Here is an 18,558-nt window from a genome sequence, read left to right on the forward strand (position 1 = left end):
AAATAAAGAAAATAATAATAATAATAAAAATAAATAAATAAATAAAAAGACATAAATGACAAGTTTACAAATGGAAATGGTGTTGACTGTGCCATTACTGACTTAACTGAACTACTCTTCCTTCTAATGGAATCTGGGAAATGGAAGCTGTACAGAATTAGAAGTTAGACCTGGTGCAGGCAGGGTGACTTTGAGAAATCAGTCCCACAGTGAAGACGGCTAGTACTTCATGCGTCCTTTCACCTCCCTGCCCCTCTCACCTTCATAAGTTCCAGGCCCAACACCTCCACCTCACCCCAAGTGGGCATGTCCATGAGCTCTGCTTTGCTCTCTTCCTGCGATGGATGCATGTATGTGACAGTTTTCAGCCCCAAAGCTTTAGAAGCACTGACTGGTTCACGGTGTTGACATTCCCTAGCAAATCTTCATACCCTTAGGGTTTGCATACTCACATGGGGTCTGACTCCTAAACAAACACAGTTTGCCTTCACTGGTGACTGGCTGGGCTCCAACTGGTGCTTACAATCACAAAGTCCTAATTCCCTGTATTCCCTAATTCTCAAAATAATGTTGGGTGGGAAACAACAGGTATTTTTGTAGCTTCGTATTCACCATTCTAAATTTGTGACTTTGTTCTTTTAGTGTTTAAAAACATGTTAAGACTCAGATTTATAAGTTAGCATTTACTTCTACTCCCATAAGATGGCGGAGATGGCCCTGCAGATGAAAGGGCATCCTACTCTTGGGAAATACCGGAATTTAGTTCCCAGCACCCACAACAGGAAGCTCACAACTGCCTGAAATCCCAGCTACCGGAGATCTAATGCTGTCTTCTGTCTGCTGCTGGCAACCATACTCATGTGCACATGTGCCCTTGCCACCATTCGGGGACACACAATATACATAAAAATAACTCTTAAATAAAAAATAAATAAAATAAAAGCTGGTGACCTCTCAGTCTTCAGTCACCTATTGGGAAAGAATATTTTCTAGCTCCTTAAGTCACTGAATAATTTATCTAGAATGTCATATGAGGTCTATATGAATGGACTATTTCATTTGCTTTTTAGTTAAATTCTGTAATGGAGACCTAGGAGGTTCATTTGGTTTAAATCTTCTGTATTTATCAACTCAAAGTATGTGTTTCTTTTGAAGGTTCCTGTCTTGAAGGGTTAAAAAGTCATCCTGGGTGCAAGTATAAATTCTATGAGCCCTAGATGGAAAAGAAGCCACTGTGAACTGTCTCCTGAGGAAGGGGGCAACAAGGCTTAATTTGTTGCATCTGACACTTGACAGTTGTAAGCACTAACATCCAGGTTCATCTTGGAAGTTCTCCAAACTAACACACCTTAAGTGAGCGTTTCTTACAACTTGGAATAAATCCTTATTTGTTGTCAGGTGCCTGCGTGGTTTTATCTCATTTACTTTAAAATGATACCTTAGACTTTAAATTATGAATACTGATTGCTGGGAACCTTGATACAAAATTTATTTAAAACACCTTGGACATGAGCAATAGAAGTTGTTGCATCTCTGTAAATCTCAACACTAAATACCCTTCTCAAGATTTATTGCAACTCTGTGACTTTGAGGCTCTAATGTAAGGGGGAAACATGGTTGTTTCCAACTCTTTTCCAATAAAGAAACTGAAGAATGCAGCAGCCTAGAGGTGTATGTGGAAAAAGTATCTCGCCTGCTCAGTTCAAAGCTGATTAAATGACATTTTTATACTGAAAAAAAAAAAAAACTCACATAAACCTCAGAGTGGCCTGAGATAAAGCTGCCACCACTGCCATCACCCCAGAATAGACACATGACAGCTCCAATGTATATTGATGAGTGTGTCCTGGACAAAGTTGTGAGACTAGAGAAGCAACAGTGGAGATACCCCATGGATGGGATGTATTTCTAAGATACAGAGAAGGTGACAGTTAACAAGTCAAGTGCCACTGGATGTTGATGTCATTATGGACAGATAAAGATGGTCAAAGGAAGGGATCTCATCCCAAATATTTCAAAGAAAATAGAGGGGAAATGGAAAGTTTTATACATTCCAATGGTTTAGAATTTTAATCTTTGAATAAAGTTTGTTCTCCTTATAGATACCTGAAGAATGGGTAAGACAGAGGCAAGAGTGAGCAATTTAAGACACCCTGGACTGATCGGGATGTGTCAGGACCAAAAGGAATTCTTCAAATCGTGGGTTCAGCTTTCTCGTTTGTACTTATGTTCAAGTGTGAGAGGGAGTTCTGCGTGTGAAGCCCCTTGAATAACAGATTCTAGTTCTGAATGGGACTTTCCTTTACTCTGTGTTTATTTGCAGTTGCCATAACTTATGGAACTGAATGTCAAAAGAAGGCAAACCATTTTGCCAGTGACCCTTCCCAGGATCTCTGCCTTTGTCTGGAACAAATTTTTTTAAAGGAGGTTAAAAAGCCTCATCCTCAAGAAGTGAAGCCTGCCCAGGGATTATCTCCTAATCTTGGTTTCAGATCAAAGCAAATGTTTTTGCACTATCGACATAGAAGGCATACAGCAACTGATGCTGAGTGACCAAAGAGTAGCCACAAAATTGGAGATTCAGCCTCAAAGATATCCATCAAAATCACAAAAACAGCTTTTTTTGTGACTGCATGCCTGTAGGATAATTACATCATGAAGGACTTGAAAGATGCACAGGTAGTAAACGTTATAGCACCACCATTCAATGTGTACAGAAGAGAGATCTTGGGAAATGGCAACAGACTTATGACTTAAGATAAATTTGGTTTTTCCAGATGTTCCTTCTTTACTGGATCAAGTCAACACATATTCTGGTTTGCAGTAACTAATGTGTACAACTTTATTTTTATCCTCTAATTGTTAGTAAAGACCAATTTCCCTTTAGTAATTCCATCTCAAATGCTAGGTGTTGTTCAGTATATTGCCTTTCAGATGATGGATGAATGAAAATATATATGATAGATAAATAAGCAATAGATGATTATTTTAAGATGAGAAATATTCACACATCCATTTATCTAGCATACTTCCTTTTTAAGAATTTTATATATGAGAGCACCATATCTTCACAACTCTGACCTTCACATCCCCAACTCCTTCCATATTCTCCTCCCAAATTCATGATCCCATCTTTAATAATTATTGTTACACATATATGCATACGCTCACATATATAGAAATAATGTTACTGTTACACATATATATGACACATATGTATACAATCTACTGAGTTTATTTAGTGTTGCTCCTTCTAACATATGTTCAGAGCTAACCACTTGATATTGGACAACCTATACCAGAGCTGGTCCCTGAAGAAAAAAACTGCTGATTTCTCTCCCAGTAGCCATTGAGCACCTAAAGCTATTCATCTAGGGGTGGGATGGTGTAGAATCTCCCCCGTCCATGATGGAATGTCCTGGCACACTTAAACCCCCACACATGCATTTAGCACTGGGCACTGGCCTTGGTGCTGAGGAGAGACGTGTGAAGTAGAAAGGCTTGGTTCCTACTTCACGGAGCTCATGCTCCAGTGTGTGATAGACGACAAAGTAACAGGCACCATAGGTTAAGGGTCAAATGAAATTTGCATTATGATATACGGAAAATCTCTGACTGAAGTATGAGCACCAAACTCTGAGGTGGGGATCAGATTTAATAGCTAGCCAGGGGCCAAAGACACATTTAGGCCAAAGTCAAGGGAAAATAACAATAAGGCAGGAAAAAGTGGGTCTTGAAAAGAATACATTTCCAGATGAGTTCAAACAGGGGCTAGTCCTGGACAGATAAGGGATGCTTTTGCATTTGCATCATGTTCTCATGTTCGGTTTATCAGCCACAGATCCAGTTCTGGTGCCCCCAGGGTGAAGCTTCCCTGCCAGCTTCTGTCCTGTGTCAGGTCAACTCTGTAACTCTGTAGTCTAAGCAGGAGAGCCATGGAGATGCAGGGATGGAGGGAGGGAGGGAGGGACGGAGGGACGGAGGGAGGGACGGAGGGACGGAGGGAGGGAGAGAGAGAGAGAGAATGTGGCAGTCAGAATGGGCACTGGTTCCATGTGAGCTTTGGGTGTAGAAATTTTCAGATTTTTGCTTCTGTCTCAACACTAAAAACATTTTTTTAAGAAAAATCATAGCTCTCCTTTTTGTCTTTCACTTGCCAGATAGATAGATGAAGACATAAAAGGGAGCAATTTTAATTCCTTTCTGCCAGAAAAGATAACTACAATTGCTCCCAGCCCTTATCAAATGGTGGGAAAAAGAGTATGCCAGGGACCACAAAAAGTAAGGAAAGGTTTACTATGGTTGCCTGCGGTAGAACAGACTCTGGCTACTGGCTGTGACTGGCTTTGGTCAAAGCTGTTAAGGTGTGAGTCAGGCAGATCTTTGAAAATTCATGGCAGCCAGGCGTGGTGGCACACACCTTTAATCCCAGCACTCGGGAGGCAGAGGCAGGCGAATTTCTGAGTTCGAGGCCAGCCTGGTCTACAGAGTGTGTTCCAGACAGCCAGGGCTATACAGAGAAACCCTGTCTCGAAAAACCTGTCTGGAACATACTCTGTAGACCAGGCTGGCCTCGAACTCAGAAATTCGCCTGCCTCTGCCTCCCGAGTGCTGGGATTAAAGGTGTGCGCCACCACGCCCGGCTTCATTGCATACTTTAAACAGGATTTTTCCTTCCTACACACACCCTTCTGCAACCTAGCAGTCACAGTGCAAAGAAACCCTAACTATGCCGTCCACTGAGTTGTCAGAAAGGGGTGTAGAAGAAGAAACACCAGGTAAGTGTAGACATCTTAAGAGGAAGAGTATGAAGGTCTGAAATCCAGAAGAGGGGTCACTCTCAATCCTCTAACAAACCAAGTAGCTGTAGGATTTAGCCATGAGGGTGATCTCAACCAACACCATGCAGACTAGAACAGCCTCGTTCACCACCATCAGGATGAATGCTGTTTCATGGATAGATTGTTTTACATGGAATTAATAACAACAAATGAGTTGAACTTCTAAGAAGTATTAATTGCACAGGTGTCATGTACAGAAATCACAAGGATGCTGAGACAATGTGTAAGTGTGGATGCAGCCAGCCACACTGTTCCCGAAGTGCATCCATCAAGTGCATCGATGTGGCATGGCACTAGGTTAGTGCAGGATAAGAGAGGTGATAAGGGAGTGTCCCCTGAGACATGGAATAGTTTCCAAATGTAGCACAGTGGCCTGGCTGAAGAGTAAGAGTGGGGCATAGTATTGAGAAAAACGTAATATATCTTGAACTTCTATTGAGTAAAAAACGGTGGTTGCATAAGGTCTAGTGGGCTAGAAGAGGTATTTTTTAGAAGACAAAAAGTCTTATACCATTGACATGGTATTAAATGGAAAGAAGATGATAATTCAACTCGGAATAGGGCAATGCAAAGAACTGATTGAAACAAGAGCCCATGTTAATCATAGAGCAAAGACCAAAGAGAAGAGAACAACTAACCAAGCCAAAAGATGGGGTTTGGAAACATCAAAATCAATATACTCTGAGATATTTTCATCAAGATAAAAAAAAAAGAAATGTGGTGATTGATAGACTCTCATAACTAGTCCAGTATGAGACTGGAATTCTCAGTCTTAAATAGGACATCAACATCACAGTCCCCTTCTCCCAGGGCTCAGGCATCATCATGGAAGAGGGGACAGACATTTTTCTAAGAGCCAGAGGGAGTGGACAACTGAAGAGAAGCATTGCTTTCCAGATGTGACAGAGGCACAGCACATATGACCTCACAACAATGGCTGCTTGCACAGAACCTGCATAAGATGAAACCAGAAAAAATTCCTAGCTCGATGGTGGATGGACTGATAAAGTCCCACCCCTACATGAGTAGTTATTAGCAATACACGTTGCTAAGAGACAGAGGAAGAGAGACAGAGACAGAGACAGAGACAGAGACAGAGAGACCATATTCTTCAGGGATAAGAGTCCTGGTAGGCTTTACTTGTTCCACTGTACCCAGAATGTAGCCCTACTAGCAGCATTCAGTGGGCTCAGTAGGTTTTTAAAAGAGCCCATAAACTTTAGAGGGAATAGTAGTGAGTAGTGGACAGTGGGAGGAGTTAGAGGGGAAGAGAGGGTGGGTTTCATGGAAATACATTGTACACATGTATGAAATTCTCCATCTTTTTTTTAAAAGAAAAGGAGATGTTAACAAGTGAAAACAGTACTCTACAGAAAGAGGCCATCACCACAGACCTTTCCAACCCTAAGAGAACAACGAGAGAATATGAACGGTTTATGGCAAAACATTCATTACCATGTAAAACTAATTTTCCTCGGGGAGCCTGTGTCGGCTTTGCTTTGTTTTGTTCTGTTTTGTGTACTTCTAGGCAAAAGGGTAATGATTGCTGTTATGCTCAGTATTATGTAATGAGAGTGGCTTGACTGTGGGTCACTTCTCTGTCACTCCCAGGAAACTAAATACGACCAACAGGAGAGAAGATGAAGAATTCCAAACAGTAAATTTGCTGTTGACACCATGTGGACATGTTCGTAACGTCTGATGGGAGCTTTGCATTTGAGTACTTGGGAAGAAGCAACAGTGGCAGAAGGTAGTCTTCCAGCAGTATAAGCCCATTACCTCCAGGCCTTTGGAAAGGGTGAAGGACTGTAGTCACCATATGGCTGTTCAGCCCAGCCGAGTTTTGTCCTGTGCTGTGACCACCCATAAGCATGACTGGATTTCTGTGCTGGAGGAATAGGTACCAACCCTCCTGAGAAAAAGAGGGGAAAGACCAGAGCATAGCTTGATAACTTCTCTGCATCTTCTCACTAGTTCTTTCACTTGAGGCTCTACACACACACACACACACACACACGCACACACACACACACAAGTGCACATATACACACACATATGCACACCCAGTTCCAGATGTCTTGGCCTCACCCCTCCCTTTATAGCTTCTTCATATTGATTTCACCATCTTGACGGGAACCAAAAAGCAGTTTTCTCTCTGGAACATCGTCCCTCACACCTTTAATTATTGCTGCCCAGCATCCAGAGTATAATTCCTGGCTGCCCACCCCCCCTCACAGTCCCAGCTTCATTTGTCTTTGGGCTTATTTCCTTCAGACCAACTCTACTGTTCTCTCTCAAGTCTATTTATTGTGTCTCAAAGAAACTCCCCGCCAAGTTTTATGGCATCCCCTACCTCTTCCAACTTCTTGTCTTAACTGAATCCTGGCTGTACCCCAAGTACATAACTCCCCTGAAGCCCGTGAGATGTGGGATGAAGTTCCCCACATCCATCAGGCTCAGGTGTTAGGTCGGCCTTCTTATGGAGTAATGCTTCCATCCAAAATGCTTGCTCTTCTTCCAGCAAAACAATGTATAATTAATTCTTTAGGGGGTCACACCTGCCCAATTCCTCCTCATTGCTACCAAGGGGCATCCACCAATCTCTCCAATTAACCAGAGAGACCAGCAACAACTTAGTCTTTCTTCTGTCATCTAGGGTGACTTTGATGTCTCCATGTGCAGCCCATTCATCATCTTGTCCTTCAAAGACTGTCTCTCAGAACCACACCACCTCAACCTCTCAGTACCACACCACCTCAACTAGTATTCCAGTACAAATGGTGAGATCATCTTCATTCATTTGGGTGATGGCTTCCCACAAACCTAGAAATACAGTCAGGATTTTACATGATGGTTTTGTTTAAATCCAACAGCATTATTACAACTTAAGTGCCCATATTACATCCATTTTCTAAATGAGAAAATGTAACTTTTAAGAGTTTATGTAATTTGTCCAAGTTGGCCATAGGTTCTTAACAAAAGGGCTGAGATGTGGGGTGTGGGGGTATCTAGGTGGGAAGGGAAGAGAGAATACAAAGTCAGATATAGGTGATTGGTAATCATGTCTCCTATATTCTTTTCTCTTTAGGTATGGAAAGGTGGTCATGCATTGATACAACGGTGATTTGGAGACATCAGAATCAAATGCAGCTGGGGAAGCAGTTATGCTGGCAAATGAAGTGACTCATTTCAAAAACCCTAAAACACAAATCAGTCTGCTTTAATCTCTGTTAGAAAACAAGGCAATTGTGCTAGAAATCTCAGCGCTGACACAGTTATTACCAGAACACTTATGAAAGTTGAGCAAAGCCAGACCTGTGTCAGTTAACACAAGCGAACCAATGTGCTAAAAAAAGAAATGTCTTACAAACCTTGATTCACAATTGTTATGGCACCACACTCAAAGATTTTGTCAGTGACATCTAAATTTTCAAGACTAGGATAAGCACACACCACGAGGTAGTGTTATCCATCCATATCTGTGTTCTCATTGGCTTCATTTTAGGAAATCTGTAGATTTCCCCTTTGCCATGTGCTTGCCTTCAGCACAACAAGAAATAACACCTCCAGAAAAGCCACCCAAACACCTACTTCTGTTTAGGGCACAATTTTGCCACACTCAGTGGTCTTTAAGTTTACCATCTATTAGGGCCCAGTATTAACGCAAGCTCCATCATGACAGTGTCAAGGGTGAACAACTACATCCTCTCAGCCTTCTCCTCTCGACCTTTGCATACTCAGAGGCTGAAATCATTCCTCCCCACTCCCCTTTTCTGCCTAACTAAATATAAACACAGATATTTTTTGTTTCCCTGATGGTAAAAGCACCAAAAATTATCAGAGAAAAGCTAAGAAATATCCACCTAGTCAATGGAGATGAGGAAATGATTAATTAACTCAGGTTAAAATTCAAAACTTTAGTTGTAAATCTGGTAGGAGAATATATCTCTCTGAAAAAAATAGCCAAATAAAATAATTTATAAAGGTCTGGCATGTGGTACACACCTTTAATTCCAATACTGGGGAGGCAGAGACACGTGGATCTCTGTGAGTTTGAGGTCAGTCTGGCCTACATAACAAATTACAAGCCTGCCAGAGCTATATAGTGAGAATATGTCTCAAAAAAACTCAATAATAATAATTATTGTTTATGAAAAATTCCCCAGTGATGTGTTCTCATCTTATATTGCGTTGCTTCATGACTACTCTTTTAGGGATTAATAATCATTTGTTGAAATTTTTAACATATCATCATCGCCAGCTCTAACACACTCATACTTAAAAGAACTTATTCATCTAACTTATCTTTCCATTTTAGATTATAATCAGTCCGAAAACACATGTCCATGACCCACTTCAGCAAATTAAACCTTATATTAAGAACAGACACAAAGTGCAATCATATACAGACTGAGTTTAGGACAATTTTACTTAGTGATAACTTTTTTAAAATCTCTTACTATTTTGTTAGCCTAAGGCCTTCCATAATCTCTTACAACTCTTAACAGCATGGCATCATAGGTCAGACAGATCCAATGAAGGCTATGAAACTGACACTCATGTAGTTAATGGCTGCAAAACATGTTTCTGAGATGGGACCATGGAAACATAAGCTCTCCCACTCGGTGGTATGTTTGCAACAACTCATTCTCATCTCACCAGTGAGAGTGAGCTAAGCACCTGGTACCTCCCAGACCCATGTGCTGGGCACTGAAAGGAAGTGAGCTGGAGAGGGCCATCTGACTCCCTCTAGTGAGTGTTCAGTGGAGCAGTGTGCTGCTAGGAGCTGCTGCTTTCAGTCCAGGGGTTAACCTTGTGTCGACCTACCTTCCCTTGCCTTTTTCTTTAAGCACCTTTTGTTCTATGAATTAACAAAGGTAATGAGAGTGGATGGCTTACCCAACCATTCCCTTCTATCTATCACCTCTCTCAATCTCTCTCTCTCTCTCTCTCTCTCTCTCTCTCTCTCCCCAAAATTCAAAGCTTCAGATCATCTCCCATCTACTCTAGCCCCTCCCTAGAGAGAGAACTCTAGAGCAATACATGCTACACCCTTGTAGCCCTCCCACTCCTGTTTGCAGCTCTGGTACACACACACCACACACACACACACACACACACACACACACACACACACACTGCTAGAGCCCAAGCCCAAGCCCAAGACAACCTTGAATTATACTTATCTTCTGTTTTCCTGCTTCTGTGTCTTCTAACATGAAAGCTAGACCACATAGTATGGAACCTTCCTGCCCATTTGGAAATGTATAAAAACAAGAAATTCTTCGGTCCCTGGAACTGAAGGCTATATATATATATTGATATATATATATATATATATATATATATATATATATCATTCCCTTCAGGGCACCATTAATGTTGTCTACTATATGATGCTACCACTCTCTTAATGGAACTCTTCTGAAGCTCCTTTCTGCTGGACCTATAGTATCTTTTTTTCAATTACCTAACATAAGACATGTTAATCGTGACTTTTGGAGGGCGTGACCACTGTTTCGTCCCAGCCACGTGCTGCACCGGCATTGGAAGCCTTTGCTCCTGCAAAGAAGGGTCTCACCAGACTTCATACAGTTTGCGTCTGTGATCACAGCAGCGACCGCCTTTGTCTACTCCGGATCTTGCCGAGACCATCTTCAGTGGTACAAAGGAAGGAGGCTCTGTCTGCAATGTTCATAGCTCTCATTATTCTCCCAGATCCCTTGCCCACTTCCACTGAACTCCCTTCCTCCCAACAAGTCCTCTGATTCTTATCATAAACAGAGTAGCCTGTTTGACAAGTGACACGGAACAGTTGTGACATTAGCAGTGGTAGTTGAAGCCATGGCAGCAAGTACTTGAGGGCAGCCGAAAAATTCAAGAAAGCAGCCAGGCAAGATGTGCCTACTGGAGCTTGGAGAGCTGGCTCAGCCGTTAAGAACCATTGTTGCACTCGAGGAAGATCATGGTTCAATTCCCAGTACCTGTATGGTGGCTCACAAAATCTGTAATGCCAGTTCCAGGGTATCTGATGTCCTCTTCTAACTTAGGTGGGCTCCTGCACATATGTGGTGCATATACATATACTCAGGCACACACACATAAAATGAAATGTTTACAGATGTGCCTGCTAATGTATTAGTGGCACAAATATTATGGGAATAACCAATCACTTTAGAATTAGATTAAAGCCTACTCCACACTTAGAACTTATACTTGATACCATTTAATGGGCCAAAAACCTGTGGCTAGCTAAGTCATTGGCCCTACAGGAGAATTTACCACTATTTTTCTGCTAAATGGATATAGTAAAAGGCTGTGTCCTATTTCCTTATACACACAGATTAGTGTACCTTTCAACCTTTGTCAGAGAAGTTTGTTTGTTTGTTTTTTCAGTAAATGGTGTTTAACACAGAGACACACAACTAGTCAATATGCAGAAAAGTAAGAGAGTGGGTGCTCAGCTCTGAATGGAACACCTTCTCCTCTTCCAAAGGCTTGGGAACATTGAGTTAAAGGAAGTAGAAAATCTGTAGAAAACTGGAAGACAGGGAGGATTGTTGTGAAATAACGTTTTCTGCACAGAACAGAGATGTTACACTCATGAACTCACAATAGCTGTAGTTGCCTTATAAGACCAACCCAGTCAATATTCCAACATGGATAGAAAAAGATTCCTGAGATCTGGTTCCTAGGTAAGGAACTATTAACAGTTGATAGTTGTAGTGACATTTTGGAATTTTGGCTTCTTGAAAAAAAAAAACACAGAAAATAAAGTATAAGAATATGGTTTTTGTTTTAATCCCTGTAGCTGACTATGATTGGCCTCATGCTATAGCAGAGGCAGTTTTGAGAGCTGCAGATCGTTTCTGTGATTGTGTGATATTTGGAGTTCTGGTACTTTTTAGAGGATATATAAATGCCAGGGTCCCCAGAGGGAGTGTTGGTTGGTTGGTTGCTGTTGGTAGTAGTTTGTTAAGTAGTCATGCACAAAGAAGAAAGAAGAAGAAAAAGAAATTAGACAGATATCCTGACAGCTAAGATCAAACATGCCCCAAGGAACTTAACACCCCAATCAGCAGGAGGTAGTTTAACGATGACATCGCCCCCTTTCCACCCTGATGTAATTCAGGGAGCCCTTTCCTTCCCTCTCCATCCTTATTTTCTATCTCTCGGGTAAGGGGTTAAAAAAGTACAAGAAAAAGGGTGTCGAAAAATGAAAGAAAGAAAATCCCACAAAGTAGCAAAGCCAGCTATAGATAGTTGCTAGGGAAGAGCCAATTTTTTTCAGGGATTTGGCCCCTGGTAGGTTGCCTATGCACCATTGGTGGTCCGTGTACACACAGAAAGTACTAATTGGCCTCAGTGGGTTATGAAGAGAAGAATGGAAGAGAGCATGAATTTTGGAGAAGGATATTAGAAATGGGGTTCTGGGAGGGATAGTGAGGGATTGGGATGACTGAAATCACAATATACATGATAAACTTCTCAAATAAATATTTTTTAAAAGAGTTCAAGGGATTACACAACAAATGTGAGTTATTCCTTGATACAGAAGGAATAAACAGATGTGGCTCATAGAGGGATTTCAGAGAGGCCCATATTGTTCTTTTTCTTGACCCCAAGCAGTGGCTACAAGGCCTTCATTCATTACCTACATATACATTTGATATTTTATTTAAAAATAAACAAACACTTCTATGTTTTTAAGCAAATAAGGACCCTATTTAGATGCAGTTCCTATTCCCAGCACCCTCCTATAAAGTTAGGTGTGCCCCACACACATCTGTAGCCCTAGTGCTCAGGGCTGGAGACAGAGGCTTCCTGGGTCTTCCTGAAAGTTAGCCTAGCTCCAGGCTCAATGGGAGACCCTGGCTCAGGGGACTAGGGGGAAGCTGCAGGACACTCAGCATCTCCCTCTGGATACACACACACCACACATCCATACCACAAACACACACAACAGTATCCTTCCAATATGCACGACAAGCAGCATGTGAGTCAATCCCTGGGAAAATAGAAGCCAATGGCTAGCATTTCTTAGACTTCCAGACTCCTCTGCTGAACCCCAGGGGAGATAAAAAGAAATGTTAAACTTGTCCCAGAACTAGTCCCTTTTCCCTTTGGGGAAGTAGAGAAGCTGAGTTAGCACAATGCATTCACTGTCATCTTGAACTGGTCGGGCAGAGGAGGCTGCCACAGGAACAAGCAATTTCAGAGACTCTGAGACTTTAAACAGCAGAAATGTACTCCTCGCTCAAGCTTACTTGATTCAGGACACTCTTTGGGGCAGCTGTTCCCCTCATGTTGGTGGCATTCCAGCTGCCTCAGTTAAATGGTATCATCACCTCAATCCATCCCCACACCACTGCTAACGTGGAAGGAAGAGACCTGAGGAAACACCTTGCTCAACTCTTCCCACGGGATATCGCCTCTCCTTGAGCCTCATTCGCTGCAGTAGGTCACATGGCTATACCCAGCTTCGTAGGATCAGAATGTACCTAGAGGGAAAGGGTAAGAATCAGATGCCAGCACAGAAGGAAGGTCCAGCATGTCTTCATATCCACCAGCAACATCATGACCAACGAATAGTGTCCTGCATGTATGTATCCTAAAATATTGTTTAACCTTTCGACACAACGTAAAAAAAAATACATCACCTGTTATTAATATGATTCTTAGTATAGTGTCATGTTAGAATTGTCTGTGACAAGATATAATGTTTTAGCTCTTCAGAATGTTTTCATTGGATTAAAGCTGGCCTGCAGAAGGTTCCCCACTTCATGATCACCTTGAAATAAATCTAAGAGACTCACATGGGAAGAGCTCAGCACCTGAGCTTTATGGCTTCCAGTTCTAGTGTTTTAGCTTTAGGAACAGCTATGGCAGTACACCAAAGCCAACAGAGGTTGAGCTGAGAAACTGTACAATAAAAGTAAAAGTGTCCAGCCAGGCATGATGGCACACACACCTTTAGTCCCAGCACTCGGGAGGCAGAGGCAGGCAGATCTCTGTGAGTTCGAGGCCAGCCTGATCTAGAGAGCAAGTTCCAGGACAGCCAGGGCTACACAGAGAAACCTTGTCTCAAAAAGAAAGAAAGAAAAAAGGAAAAGAAAAAAAGAAAAAGAAAAAGAAAAAAAACTACAACAACAAAAACCAAAAAAGTTATACTGCCCTTGTCTATAAATTGAAATGAAAAATATATTTTGAAAAAATTATTTTACATTTGTCTGATGGTTTGTTTAGAGGGAGACAGACACCGTGAGTGCACAAATGCAGGTCAGAGGGCAGTCACTTCTAACCTTATGCCATCTGGGTTCTTGGAGTGGAATTCAAGTCACCAGGCTTGGTGACAAGTATCTTTATCCACTAAGTCACCTCTCTCACCAAAAACAATGTTACATATGATACATATGATATGAGGAGTTACACTTTGCTTTTAAAATGTATTATTTAGGGAATGAAACAATGGCTCAGTGGCTAAGCATCCATATAGTTCCTACAAAGAACCTGGATTTGGGCCCAACAGACACATCATATAGTTCACAGTCACCTATAACTCCAGCTCTGGGAGATCCAAAGCCTTCCTCTGGCTTCCAGGGGCACCTGCATTTACACACACACACACACACACACACACACACTTAAAAATAAAAATAACAAACCTTTTTAAATACATTATTCAAAATATATGTATTTTAAAATTAAACTTGGTTAAAAAAAAATCTGCCCTAAAATTTAACTTTTGACTAATCATATATGAGTCAAAATGTATGATTTAGTTCTTACCATAATATCCAGATACATGGAAAAGAGATTTTGTGGGGGTTTGCGCACTATTAATTATTGCTGTTTCCTAATCCTGTCACCCGCTTGGCATATCCATTCAAGTTCTGAAGTAACGCTAAAGAGGGAACTTGCACAATCCCTTTTATGAGCTCACTCTCATTTTTTGGCTCCTAGGAAAAAGCATGAGGTGGTCTAGACTGAAGAACGGTTCAAATGAGACCCATCTGCTGATACCAGCATAACAATGCTAACTTGGATTTCAAGGGGGAAAACAACCAGGGTTTTATGTAATAGCCTCTTGTCCTAGACATCAGAGGGGCTGTGCTCTTAGCACAGGGCCATCCATACTATGCAGGCCTCCTTACTGCGTGAGAATAGCATTTTGACGTTTGTCTAACAGCTCTGTCTAATGTCCACTCTTTTTCACAGTAGATTCACGAGGAAGAAAGGGAAAAGGGAAAGAAAGGAGCATGGGAAAGTGGGAACGAAGAAGAAGAAAGGTCAGAAGAGAAGTGAAAACCGGCTAAGACGTGGCTATCACTCTAAGCAAATGCCCATTTGAAGTGTCTTCACTTATGATCTTGTTATTAAAAACACACAGAAATTTATTTTCCAAATTTAATAAGATTAAAAATATTGCAGCCTGGCAATGAACTGATGCAATGTGCCACAAGCACAAAGCCCAACATGGATAACAACTCTTCAGAATCACTCACCTCTTCCTTATATAAAGTAAAAAAAGTAATCTCTTTCCATAAAATTCCCCTTCTTCCTTTTCCCATGTTCCTTTTGCTGGGCAAGACAGTCTTCCAAAATAAATTCTCCTTTCTGACATAACCTGCTCTGGTATCACTGTTTCAGAGCTAATGTGTGCTTCTAATATGTGCTTTAGCTTAGCCTCGTAGTAAGAAAGGTCACTCTATACCAACCTGAAGAAATCAGGTGTAAAGAGGCCTTATGCTGCTGTTCAGAGCATCACTGGGAGACAGCTGGTCATCACTCGATTGGCATGAGCCAGTACTACAAAGCCAGCAAACAGCATCCAGACAGAACGTGGAATTCTAAACCAGCAATGGAACATTTTGTGAATATGTTTTTAATTTTGGTCAGCAGGACACAGCAGCATCTCCCTAATGGAGCTCATTTTCTCTGTAACCTGTGTGTGGAAACTCAGTTCTATGAAGTGGTCTGACTCATCACTCTTTATCCGCTTAGTATTTTTTTTTTTTTTTTGTAAATGAAGGAGATGTTACACATATCCACATACATACTGAATGACCAATGTGTTCTGGCCCTGCCAGATATGAGCATGTTTCAAATTAGCAGAGTTGGCATGAAACAGTGAGCATGTGGAACAGGCTGGCCCCCTGTGACCTAACAATTAAATTAATACAACTTGTCCTGTGGCTACAGAAGTTGGATTGCGTCTACAGAGCCAGAAATGCAGTGGTGGCATAGAGCAGGCTCATTTGATCCAGCTGTTACTAGCAAATAAAGTTGTGAAAGATATACCAGAAGGTAGAGCATCTAGAACTTAAACTATGTATACTCCCTAGGTCTCAAGCCAGCAGGTAGAGATGGACTTGCTGTGAGCTGCAAGAAAATGCTGTGGTCATGAGATGAGGCTTGCCTAATTGTGGATAGCTCTGGGGCTATTTGTAATTTGATGCTAATTCCCTTTTCCTATGAGGGGCTATGAACAAGGAATGAGTCAGCACTCAGGTTATTTCCTGTAAACCTTCTTCCCACCTTAATTTGTAAAATAAAAGCTAGAGCTGGCGATTGGGCAGATAGAGGGAAGGTGGAGCTAAAAGTTGGGAGAGAGTAGAAGAGGTTTGGGAGAGAGATGGGATGCAGAGGAGGAGGTGGATGAAAAAACAGAGCAGAAGCACATTTCCTGGAGAAACTGCAAGTTATCAGGGGTTTCATAAATGGGGAAGATGGTAGTGTAATGGTAGATCTGCCCAGTCTAGGCACACAGCATGTGTTCATATTAATTGAGTTGTGTTTTCATTGCCCAGGCTTATTTGGGTTGGAGATTTACCCCGACAAAATGGCGACCAAAATATTGATTTGAACTCAACTAACCTGAAGATAAAGGTTTACTGCCCCCCAATCTCTGAATAGGGCTTGGGCAGAGATATAGGCTGCAGCAGTATGGACTGGAAACTGACTGAGTCTGAGTGGCCTATAGAGAATGACAGAGAAACTCGCTCCCCCAACTCCAGATAGAAAGCTACAGCCAGGGATAGATAGCACCTCAGCCTGGAGATATAAGGAGCACAACTGCCTGTGAGGTAGTTTTTGAGCAGACACAGTGAACTAATAGGGGCATCTTTGCCCAAGAGAGCCTTTGTGTGCTCGCATCCCCGTATCCTTTACCCCCCTCACTCCCTCTCTCTTCCTCATGTCTAAGACAGCCAGATTGGATCTCCTGACTGCTTGTTTATGTTGCAGATTGCCTGAAATCGGCACACAAGCACATGCTGTCAGCTGCAATCCAAACCAGGGACACAGACAACCACGTGGGACTTTCTACACTCAGTCCCTTCCTGTGCATAAAGAATCGTGTAAACAGAGGTACAAAGGGCTCTGGACCAGGCAATTCATTGATATAAAGAGAGAGAGATAACCTTTTGATATTTAAAGATTAGAAACACACTAAATATCGTTTTGGCTTTATGTGATAATATTTTGAATGGTTTGACAGGGATGGATTTAGAGGAAATAGACACCTTATCATTTTACTGGTATTACAATATTTATTCTCTAGATTTACTATGTCATCTCAAAATACCGGGCCCTAGATAAAAAAATTCCTTGCCTTAGAAAAGAGATTGCAAGACTTGTCAACATAGCCTAGAGGAAACACTAGAACTAAAGGTTCAGAATTTCATAGGTCAAAATGAGCGACAGAAAGAGGAGAATGAGGGTTGGAGACAGAACCTGGAAGAGATGCTAGAACAGAAATTTCTGAAGTTCATAGATAAGTCTGCTCAACAGAAAGATAAGCTAAAGACTTGGCCACATAGTCTAGAGGATAATGTACTAAAGCTAGCAAATCAAAATAAGGCAGAAGCTACAACGTTAGAATTATAACATAAAGAGACGCTAAGATTATAGAAGCAGGGTTTAGAACAAAAGATGCAGGAGGCTATAGAACAACAGGAACAACAGAAAGTGAAGTTTAAGACTGGGCAACGTGCCTTAGAGGAAACACTAGAATTGAAGACTCAGGAAATTATGGATCAGAATAAAAGGCAGAAAGATGAAAATGAATGTGGGAGACAGGAGGCAGAAAATAGGCTAGAACAAAGGATGCAGCAGCTCACAGATCAGACTGAGCAGCAGAGAGAAAATAATGAGGATTAGAAGCTAGATTTGGAGAATAACCTTTTAATCAATCAAAATAAAATAAAACGCAGACTATCAGAATTACAATGTAAATAAAAATTCAAAATTTGGAGGCAGAACCTTGAACAGAGAATATAGGAATTCAAGGAACAGGAAGAGCGACAAAAAAAAAGATATGAAGCATGAACACAGACCTTGTGGGAGGAATTTAAAATTTCAACTAAGACAAGGAGGGGCACTTTAAACTCATCAAAGGTAAAATCTACCAAGATGAACTCTCAATTCTAAATGTCTACGCTCCAAATGCAACGGCATCCACATTCATTAAAGAAACTTTAGCAAAACTCAAAGCACACATTGCACCTCACACAATAATAGTAGGAGACTTCAACACCCCACTCTCACCAATGGACAGATCCTGGAAACAGACACTAAACAAAGATACATGGACACTAACAGAAGTTATGAAACAAATGGATTTAACAGATATATACAGAACATTTTATCCTAAAATAAAAGACTATACCTTCTTCTCAGCACCTCATGGTACCTCCTCCAAAATTGACCATATAAT

The sequence above is a fragment of the Mus pahari genome, chromosome 4 (genome assembly GCF_900095145.1).
Source record: "Mus pahari chromosome 4, PAHARI_EIJ_v1.1, whole genome shotgun sequence".
Classification (NCBI taxonomy): Eukaryota; Metazoa; Chordata; class Mammalia; order Rodentia; family Muridae; genus Mus; species Mus pahari.